Source organism: Citrus sinensis, chromosome 4 (genome assembly GCF_022201045.2).
Source record: "Citrus sinensis cultivar Valencia sweet orange chromosome 4, DVS_A1.0, whole genome shotgun sequence".
NCBI classification, from domain to species: domain Eukaryota; kingdom Viridiplantae; phylum Streptophyta; class Magnoliopsida; order Sapindales; family Rutaceae; genus Citrus; species Citrus sinensis.
The window spans coordinates 10,772,386-10,783,696 of NC_068559.1; positions in this window are offsets into that span (position 1 = coordinate 10,772,386).

An 11,311-nucleotide genomic window follows, 5' to 3' on the forward strand; every position below is an offset into this window, starting at 1 on the left:
TCCAATCCCAAGGACCGAATGATATCCTAGGTGAAGCACTTCAAAAGAAGCCTAATGGAAGTCGGGTGCAAGGATTGGGTCAATTCATCACCCCATCCATGTATTTCAATGTCCCTGACCCCATGGAGTTGGCGCGAGAACGGAGAATGTATCAGGAGAGTTTTCAGTTTATGCAAGCTCAATTAGATCAAATGAATGCAAGGATCAACGCCTGCAACAACACTAAAGTTGGCAGTTCCAACTTTCCTAACTCCAAAGCTGGTTGTAGTGTTAAGATGGAGATAGATCGTCGATCACCCAGCAAAGTTACTCCAAAGTCAGTGACTAACAACCCCAAAGCAACTCCAAAGTCAGTGACCAACAACCCCAAAGCTACCCCAAAATCAGTGACCAACAACAACCCCAAAGCTACCCCCAAGTCGGTGACCAAAGTTAGTCCAAAGTCAGTGACCAATGACCCCACTGTTTGTCCAAAACCTGACAAAAACATCAACACACCTCCCCTGTCATCCCCTGCACAGAATCCACCCCCAGTAGTTTGTGAAGCCACTTCAAAAATCACCCCAAGAAGATCTCCAAGATTAACTCCTTCAAAGAGAAAAGTGGATGGCCGAAGGTCTCCTACAAATGCCGTGGTATATATGTATGAACAGAAACGAACAACAAAGGAACCCGTTGTTGTAAAACCAGTGACAGCAAGGAAACTGGTTCTGAGAAAGAATACCCGTAGAGCTGTGAAAGCAAGAAAAGAGAACAAAAGTTCACAAATGAACATCTTTTCTTTGATGATTGAGAGCTCCCTGCCACGGACGATTATGATTGCCCATGATTTGAAGACTTTTGGTGTCTACTGGGAGAGCAGATTGGACGAGCAGATTTGCAATGAAGTCATTGAGTTTACAGAGCTCTCAAATTCTGTTTTGGAGATATGGATCAAGTAAGAAATAAAAAACTTGATTTATTTTTTTACTATGTTTTCTGATTTTGCAAACTGTCATTTATTTATTTCTTATATTCATGCCATGAAAGTTTCTTTTTTTAATAGACACTTGTATGAAGAGATGGATAATGGCAGTGGTGTTATTCCAATTCAATTTGGATGCATAGCTAAGTTACACCCAAGTCAAGCAAGCTACCCAAATAGGTGTTCCTATATTTCAGACCTTTTGGACAAGATTCAAATAGCCCAAATAATTGTCTTCCCATATAACCCAGGGTATAGTTTATTTATTTTTTGTCTATTTTATTTTTTAACATAAATTATTTAAATTTATCTTGTAATCTGTTTTTTTTTTTACTTGTTTGTTTAGTGGCCACTGGGTGCTAGTAGCAATTGATATGGTGAGGCGAAAAATTTATTATCTTGATCCATTAGGTGATAATCCTGATGATGAGTTGAAGCAAATGGTGAATGAGTAAGTTTAATTAGTTTACTTAATTCTTTATTAATTTTTTATGTTGTAGATTAATTTGTTGCATCTGTTATTTATTATTTATAGTGGGATAACAATGCATCAAGTGAAGAGTAATAAAAAGAAGGCTGTGCAGTGGGTCTCTGTGAAGGTATTAATGAAACAAAGTTATGATTTCCATTGTTACTTCATCAGTATATTTGAAACTAAGTTTTTTTTTTTTTTTTAGTATCCGAAACAAGCTGGAACCTTTGAATGTGGTTACTATGTGATGAAGTACATCCAGGATATTGTTTGCGATTTGTGCATTCTTGAAAACAATGTGAGTTTCTCCAGAACTTGTTTAATATTTGTTCGAAGAATGCATTGTGAAATGGATTTTCTTAAGTGAATTGTGAAGATGGTTAATGGGTGAACAGTTTGCTGCTTTATGCTTGAAACTAGCAATATAATCATATCTTGTGCTAGGGATTAGAGGAAGTGTTGTGTATGTTTAGGATAATCACATACACTTCATTTGCCATATTTATTATAGGTAAAAGCTATAACGCTATATACATTTTACTGAATGCATTCAACATGTTTGGAAAAATTAATGCCAATTTTTACTGTGTTCTACTATGTATTTAAGGCACTTTAGTGAAACCAAAATGACTGGAGCTGTTGCATGTACAAATAGAATGCATATAAATCTCAGTGTTCAGTGTTAAAGTATTATTGAGCAATGATTGGACCTGCTGCATGTACAGATATAAAGCATATAAATCCCAGTGCTGAGTGTTAGAAGTAATATTGAGTAAAGCAAATAATATATTATAAATTATCAGCTTCTTAGACAGCTTTGGTAACCGTTGTTTGCTATGGTAATACAATTTATTTGCATGTTCTTCAGTTTTGATGTTAATCCTGGCAAACTTAAATATATATGTTGTTATTGTGTTGTTCTATTTTAGGACAGATTCTATAATATATGAATATATTTTGTTGCTTTATTTTTGAAGTTCAAGGGCTGTAATGAGTACACTATGGATGATCTTTCGCAACTTCACGATCAGTGGGCGATGTATGTTGCAAAGTTACTTGTAGCATACAATAATGAGGTAAATTATATTTTTGCTTGTAAATATCAAAGAATTGATTTTTGTAGCATAGTAGCTAATTGATTCTATATACTGCAATTATAGGTGGCAAAGGTGAAGGGAAAGGCAAAGATAAAGAGTAGATGTACTGATTGTTTCCTGCAAACTGTCATTATGTGTTCATGTAAATATTTGACATGTTTTCAAACAATATTTTGGAATTTGTATTACTATTTTATTTGATACCTATTTAAATGTTGGTACGAATATTATATACTTATATTTAAGTATTCAAATTTTTACTTTAGTTTAATTTGAATAGATTTTCTTTGAATACCATTATTTGATTGGCAAAACTAAAAGAATAATGAAAATAATCGAGTAACAACAATAATTTCAGCACCATTTAATCAAAGCCATTAGCGCTAAAAAATGATTCAGCATCATAATATTAGTGATGCTATAGTATTACAAATTGCTGACACTAAAGTATTAGTATCCGTTTATTCTATCATGTCATATCCCAGTGTAAAACAAACTATTGACATGTAATAATTGTTAGTAAATACTATTACTATAGTGTCATAATATTTTGTGATACTATGGTGAAAGTAACTTTTAACAAGTGATCATTATCAGTAATTACTAATACCATAGTGTCATAAATCTGGTAATACTATAGTAACAGTAATCACTAACACCAATTACAAGTGTCACTATTTTTCTGACTCCCAGATTACTGACACAATTAACAAGTGTCAGTAAAAGTAATTTCTGACACTATTCTAAAGTCAGTAAAGACCATTTTTCTAGTAGTGATATAGCCTTGCCAGAACCTTTCTGGTGCACAAATTTATCATCATCATCATACTACTACTACTACTAATAATAATAATTGAATATCAATAATATAATAAAAAAATCAACAATGTGTTAATAAAAAAATAAAATAAAAACTAATTTTAACTAATCCGAGTCTAGTATAGCTACATTGTCCTTAAAATAGATTCACCACTTTCACAATGGTGCTCAAATTATATAGGTGTCTGTCTCCTAGGATACAATGAATTCGAATAGTGTTGACAACACAACCTTACTATTTTGAATTCTATCACAATGAAGCCTAAAGCTAGAGAGAATTTGCTTAAGAGAGAAGAGAAAAAAATCACTTAGATTTTGATGTGTTTTGCAATTGAACATAGAGGCCAATATATATAAGTTTCAAGCGGGGGCATCAGTTAACTAAAAATCCGATGTGGGACATTTCCTTATTTTTCTACACCAATGGGTGCTCTTTGAGATCTAATTTCTTGTTCATCCAAGCACCAATTTAAGCGTTCTATGATTCGTTGCGAAGAGCTCATATAGAAGACTTTGAATCATCAGTGCACATATATTTTTCCAATATTTGTCTTGCTCAAAATTGGCCTCAAAATAGCTACTTTATGCTATTTTTCTAACAATCCCTCACATGCATAAAAATTAGCGAAAGACACAAAAACAATTGTTTTGATGTCAAGATCATTTTTTACTCTAGTAATAGAATTCAACAGATCAAAACCTGCTTATGATAGGTAGGTCTCAACCTTTAAACCTTCCCTTGTGAAATATATTTACTTTACTAACTGACTGGTAGAAATAATTTTGAACTATTCTATCGTTTATGTAAGCGATATATATTTCATACAGAAATTTATTCCTAACACTTTGAGTTCTCATGGTTATGTTTATTTTGACCCTGAACATTTGTCTAGTTCTACAATAGTTTCTAAGAATTGAGCCCTTGACAATTCCTTTCGAAGCGGCCCCACTTCTCTTTTACATAAGTGATTTCTTAAACAAAAGCAACCCACCTTACTTTGTTTGGATTCTTAATGCATAGGAAATCATTGAAAGCATAGCTTACCATTTCCTTCCTATTTTCATCATAGGAATGGACATGAGGGTAACCCCCACATTGATCCAACAATGTATCTCACAATTAGGTTGTCCCTTTAAACCAAGTTCTTTGGATATCCAGTCAGCTAGGTTGGGTTTTCTTTTGTTAAATAAACATTTCATTCTATGGGCTTTAGTCCCATTCCCCTTGATAATTTTTCTATTAACTCTTTGTTTAATCCTTTGGTCAGTGGATCCTCAATGTTATCCTTAGACTTTACATTGTCAAGAAAATAACTCTAATAGAGCGTAGTGTCTAATAATATTATGTCTATGACATATATGTTGTAGACTTGCCATTGTACATATTACTCCAGGCCCTTCCAGCTACAAATTGACTATCACAGTGTATGCAAATTACTGATATGGGCTTTGGCCATTTTGGAATACTTTTTAAGAAATTCTACAACCATTATGCCTCTTCATTACATTTGTCTAATGCAATGAATTCAAATTCCATTGTTGAACGAATTATCACTGTTTCTTTAGATGATTTCCATGAAATGGCAACACCTGCAAGTGTAAACGCATAGCCACTAGTAGACTTTGAGTCTTTTACATTAGATATCCAGTTTACATCACTATACTCTTCTAATATAGTTGGCTATCTAGTATAGTGTATTCTATAATTGCGAGTGTCGGATAAGTACCTGAGTGCTCTTACTATAACTTTCTAGTGATCTATTCCTAGATTAATTATATTTCGAAAGTTTGCTTACTGTATAAACTAAGTATGAACTTGTACAACTTGTTAGGTACATTAGACTGCCTATCACTCTAGAGTATTATATTTGAAAGATCCTTTCATCTCTATTCTTAAATAGATGCAAACTTGTATATAAAAGTGTTCTTGCTATAACAAAATCATTTTTATTAGATTTTCCAAGAATTTTATCACATAATGTAATTGACTCAGACTAAGTTCATTGATGTCCTAGAGATTTTTTTCTCAAAATGATATCTGCTAGACCCATATCTTTCAAGTCAAAACTAGACTTCAATATATTCTTGGTGAATCTAACCATCTTGTCATTATTCCCAACAACTAGCATGTCATCAATGTAAAGACATAAAATGACATAGCCATTTTCTACCTCTTTGACATATATACATTTGACACATTCGTTGATCTTAAAACCATTTGCCAGCATTGTATGGTCAAATTTTTCATGCCATTGTTTTGGTGCTTCGTTCAATCTATAAATGACTTTACTAATTCACATACTTTCTTTTCTTGTCCTAGAGCTATAAAGCCTTCAGGTTGTTCCATGTAGATTTCTTTATCTAAATCTCCATTTAGAAAGGCTATTTTTACATCCATTTGATGTACATCTAAATTGCGTAATACTGCAATTGCTAGTATCATCCCCATGAAATTCATTCTTGTTACAAGAGAATAAATATCAAAATAATCAAGGTGTTCTCGTTGCTTATAAACTTTAATTACAAGTCTAGCCTTGTACTTATTAATTGATCCATTATCTTTTATTTTTCTCTTGAAAATCCACTTGGATCCTAGAAGTTTGCACCCTGGAGGAAGATTTACTAACTCCTAGGTATGCTTTTCTAACATGGATTCAATTTCACTATTAATGGCATCTTCCCATGATCTTACAACTTACATAAAGCTTTGTGGTTCACTTTCAAGTAAAATAGTCAGATTAAAAAATTTGGACCAAAAGATTTTTCGGTTCTAGCTCTTTTATTACATCTAAGTTCAGAATAAATCTCTTGTTCACTATCTTAAACTTCTCCTTGTTCTTAGTCCTCACTGTCTTTAATGATAGCATCATGTGTTCGTTTAATTGAACTTGAATCCTCCTTGAGTTTACAAGGAAATAAATTATCAAAGAACGATGCATTTCTAGATTCTATTATCATTTTCTTATGAATATTTGGTATATTCAACTCATATACAAGAAATTGATAGGCACTACTATTATGTGCATAACCATTGAAAATGGAATCTATAGTTTTTTGTCTCATCTTCGCCTTCTTTGGTGGAGGAGTGACCACTTTAGCAAGACACCCATACACTCATAAGTATTTATAAGAAGGTACTCTACTTTTCCATAATTCATAAGGGGTTTTCTCTGCATTCTTTCGGGTCCTTTTTTAAAAGGTAGTTAGTTGATAAAACAACTTCCTTCTACTTATTCTGAGGTAGCCCAAAAATTGTTAACATTTCATTCAAGGTACAATTTTTTTGTTCAACAATCCTATTAGATTAAGGTGAGTAAAGAGCTGCAGTTTGGTGCATGAGTCCATATTGTTCACAAAGTAACTTAAATAAAACAAAACACTCACCAGCTCTATCAGTTCTCAACTCTTTAATTTTCTTATTTAGTTAATTTTCAACTTTATTTTTATATATTATAAATTTTTCTATAACTTTGTCCTTGCTTTTTAAACAAATACAACTAATAAAATTTTGTACAATCATCAATAAAGGTAATAAAATATTTATTACCACCCCTCGGCTCTATCGATTTAAAATCACTTATATAACTATGTATTAAGTTAAATGGTTTAGTATTCCTTTCAATTCTTTGCCTCAACATAAGATTTACACTTATGATTCGTATCAATTTGGAAAGTAGGTATGTAACTCATGTTAATTAATTTATGCAAAGCATTGTAATTAACATGTCCTAATTAACCATGTCATACATTAGAAAACTCAAGAATATGAACAGAAGATAGAGCTTTATTATTCATTAGTTTTACAACTATTACACTTAGTTTGAACAACTTATTGGATACATATTCTTTTATTACACACATTCCATTTTTAGGAAAAACTACTTTATCTTACTCAAACACTAATCGAAATCCACGCTTGTTTAGAGTTAACTTTTCCCCAGAAGTCATTTTCAGAATTACGTTTTCCTTACCCTTTTATCTTAGACATGGTCGAATTCCCCATATATAGCTTTTCATCATTTTTAATAAGTTCAAAGGAAGCAAACATTTCCTTGTCTGAGCATACATGTCGAGTGGCACCAGTATCAATCCATCATTCTCTTGGATTGAAGCCTATCAAATTCACTTAAGAAACCACTGCAGAAAGATTAATGTCTGACATATCTTTTGAGATGTTCTCTACATCATTAGCTTCTCGATTTCCTTTCTTCTTTAGCATTCTACATTCCGAAGCTTTATGAACCATTTTATCATAGTTGAAACATTTCCTTTGAAATTTGTTTTGCTTCTTGGAGACCCTTCTTTTTAGACCCAACTTGTTTTTGTTGGCCTTCTTGTTCTTGATATTCTGATTATATTCCATAACTTTGGCTTTAGCCATAGAGATGACACTTTTCTTGTCATTAATTTTGTTACGTTCTTCAACTTGAAATTTAATAATCAGATCCTTAGGACTTATTTATTTTCTCTTGTGTTTTTGATAACTCTTGAAATCTTTCCATGCTAGAGGCAGCTTCTTAATGATAGCAGCTATTCGAAAAGTTTCACTTAAGTCCACCCTTTCGGCATGAATTTCTGACAGAATTATCTATAGTTCTTGAACTTGACTTATAACAATTTTGGATTCCACCAACTTATAATCTAGGAAGCAACCTACGAAAAATCTTTTAGTGCTTGCATCCTTAGATTTATATATCCGTTTTAAGGACTTCCACAATTCTTTGGCTCTTTTGTTTCCAACATACACACTATATAAAGAATCGCTCAAGGCATTCAAGCCTCTATTGCACTAATCACTTGGTGATCAACTTTAACCTTTCGGGGTATAGGAGCATCTTCTTTTAAGAATCTCTCAAGATTCAAGGTGGTCAAGTCAAAGAACATTTTCTATTGCCACCGTTTGAAATTCTATCCAGTAAATTTCTCTAGTTTTTTCACATGAGGAACAACCGTAGGTGTAGCAGCACTAGTGCCAACACCGACACACAAGACATGAATAGGAAGGTCCAGTTTGCTAGCTCATATCAGTTGCCATTTCAACAAAAATTTGTTTTAAGATTGTAGTGATATTATTATTATTATTATTATTATTATTATTATTATTATTATTATTTCTTTCAAGTGACATAAGACCACTCACTTTGTATGCATAAATACGCTAGTTAGATTCACAGGAAAGACTGAAGGAGTCACAATAGTCTCACTTAAAACTCAGACTCCTTAGATATTGTATATAGACTTGGTGCTAGAACCTTTCTAATGCACTTAAACTTACTAATAAGTTTCTTATATACTTATCACAAATTTATATTAATAATAATAATAATAATAATAATAATAATAATAATAATAATAATAATAATAATAATAACGATAGGGGTCAACCTATGATTTATATCAAATTTAATTGTGTGTAATTCTTTCGTCTTGATCTATGGGCATAAATTATTGTAAATAGCAATGATATAATAAATAAATAAATAATATGTCAATAAAAAATAAAAAAAAATTAATTTTCACTAGCTCGAGGCCTGTAAAATTATAATCTCCTTAAATATAGATTCGCCACCTTCATAACAGTGCTTGAATTATATAAGTATTTGTCTCCTAGGATACAATATATTCAAATATTGTTGGCAGCACAACCTCAGTATTCCTGTGAACTTTAAATTTTCTTATCTTAAAAGAAAAGATAAGAAAATCACTTGGGTTTTGGTATGTTTTGCAATTGAACATGGAGGCCAATATGTACAGGTTTAAGGGGGCATCAATTAAATAAAAATCCCATGTGGGAATTTTCCTTCTTTTTTCACACTAATGAGTGCTCTTTGAGATCCAGTTTCTCATTTATCCAAGCACCAATTTGAAGTTTTACGATCCGTTGTGAAGAGCTCACAAAGGAGATTCGAATATCCATTCACATATATTTTTTCAATATTTATCTTGCCCAAAATTGACCTCAAAATAGTCACTTTATTTATTTTTTCTAACATAAAGTTGGGGATAGCAAAATTACCCGTTAATCTGTAAACCTGCCCAAGTCCACCTATAAAAATTTTTTGTTGTAGGTGATTTTATGAATTGCAAGCATATTTAGTATTTAAGATTATAATTTGCTGGGGATTTGTTGAGTGCTGGAGAATGTATAATTTATAAAGGGTAAAATCATCATTTTACACTCTAAGTCTCACTAATAATTTTATTTTTATTTATTTAAATCCTTTAAATTTTGATTGCGTGTGTTTTGTTATAATTTGATTATTTTATGCATTTCAGGGTATTTTAGTCATTTCACCATTAATAAGAAATTAGATAGCAAAGTAGATAGCATTCTTGAGAATAGCTAAGAACCTTAGTAAGAGTATAAAGGGCAAAATCATAATTTTAGGATTTTGGTGGGGCCTGGCTAATGTGCCATTGATTGATGACATGGCAGCATCCTATTTCATTGACTAATGATGTGGCAGCATCTTATTGGGCTGAAATATGAGTTATGATACATGCAATACACAGAATCAATGCTAGTTGACTTTTGTGTTGACTAATGACGTGGCAGCATTTTATTGGACCAAAATATATGCGTAGTTTACATGCAATTCATTGAATCACACTCCTAATGGTGTGTTCTAGCCAATCTGAGCTTGCCACATGGTGCAATCCTAAGCATTCGATTTGTTTTCATCTGATGGTCATGATTTACCCATTATATCTATAAATAAAGGATGCCCCCCTAATTCGACAGCTCTGAATCAAAATTTGAGCTCTATTTTCTGTAATTCTCTCTTTATCTTGTATTTTCTACATAATTTAATAAAATTATCATTTTACCCATAGTTCAATTATAAGTGGCTAATTTAATTTTAATTTTGGATTGAAGGTGAAGGCTTAATATGATCCATGGGCTTAATTTAATAAGTTTATTCACCCTCTCTCTATGATTTATCTGGATTATTTTGACCCATCGTTGACAGACAATAACAATCATTCTACATTTTGCATGGTATACTGACACCCTAGTGTAAGATCATTACTGTTTGGCACGATGAACAATTTACACTATATTTATTAACGAGAAACTCTCCTCTAGTATTAGTGGTTTGTCTTAACTCAGTGTTGATAGAGAATGCATTTAAGTTATTTAGTAGATAGTCTTGTCACATTATCTATAATAGGAATATTATCACTAGGCACACCGTATATTTGACACCACATTTAGTAGAAGATTATTTCCTCTGGCACAATGAGTGCTTGATATCATATTTACTAGAACGAGGATTGTGAGGAGTGGAAATACCCCTGTCATAAATTAATTTTAACTAAAAAGGAATAATAAGCTCGTGTCAAAGTGTTGAGTTTGAATCCAAAGACTCAAGTGTTTCATTTGAATTGTTTCATCTTTAATTTGTTCACTCAAGTGCTTAGAAATCACGCCCAACTAATTTACATGTAAACTTGGAAAATTAACCTTACACATAATTAAATCTGCCTGTTCGTGGCTCGACACTTTTCACCATTAATCTATATTACAATAGATTCATGCGCTTACGAGTATAATAAAATTTACACAATAAATTTTTTACACCATTGCCAGGATGGTAAGTCATTTTAATTTGTAGAGTTAATTTTCTTTGTAAATATTGTGTAAATAACTTTGTGTAGATTTTGAGTGTGTTTCTATAGTAAGTGTGCATTCATGTAATAAAGTCAACATCGTAACTTCTTTTCTTTCTTTATTTTTATTAATTTTTCTTTACATGCACGATCGAAGGTCACAATCACATGGTCTAGAACCAATAGACCTTGAACTAGAAAAGATACTTCGGACGCATAGAAACATTGCATCACAAAGTAAAATTGTAGATAACATCGAAATGGATTTAGTGCAACAACAACCATAAGCTCCACAAGAGAGGCAAATTAAGGACTTTTTCAATCTATTAGCTAATTTGAGCATGTCAT